Genomic DNA, 285 nt, shown 5'->3' on the forward strand with positions numbered 1-285 from the left:
GCTCCCCGGGGATTTGGGGCACGGCGAGGGTGAGCAGGGCACGAAGGGAGCCAGGGATAGCGGTGTGGGGGAGGCCAGGCGTCCGGAGGGAGGGCAGGCCTCGCTGGGGACCGGGCTGGGTGGTAACAGGCCAGGCTGAGCGGGGATGCTGCGGAGGTGACCGTGGAAGGGGACGGGACGGGGACGGGGTGCTCGTTGAGCACTACCGTGGGGTCAGAGAGAGCGGGGAGCTCTGAGGCGGGAGCAGAGCAAGGGCTGACAGGTAGCAGGAAGGGGTGGGGGAGG

At 70.9% G+C, this 285-nt stretch overlaps 1 protein-coding gene across 1 annotated transcript in view; it reads left to right on the top strand.

Annotated features, from left to right (window-relative positions):
- Positions 1–31: 31 nt before the first annotated feature.
- Positions 32–285, top strand: part of RRAGD (Ras-related GTP binding D) — a 19,627-nt gene continuing 19,373 nt past the window's right edge. Inside the window, exon 1 of the mRNA XM_009582251.1 lies at positions 32–62. The gene's annotated coding sequence lies outside the window, so the exon portion shown is untranslated. The remainder of the gene's footprint in view (positions 63–285) is intronic.

This window comes from Fulmarus glacialis, unplaced genomic scaffold (assembly GCF_000690835.1).
Source record: "Fulmarus glacialis isolate BGI_N327 unplaced genomic scaffold, ASM69083v1 scaffold587, whole genome shotgun sequence".
Taxonomy (NCBI): Eukaryota; Metazoa; Chordata; class Aves; order Procellariiformes; family Procellariidae; genus Fulmarus; species Fulmarus glacialis.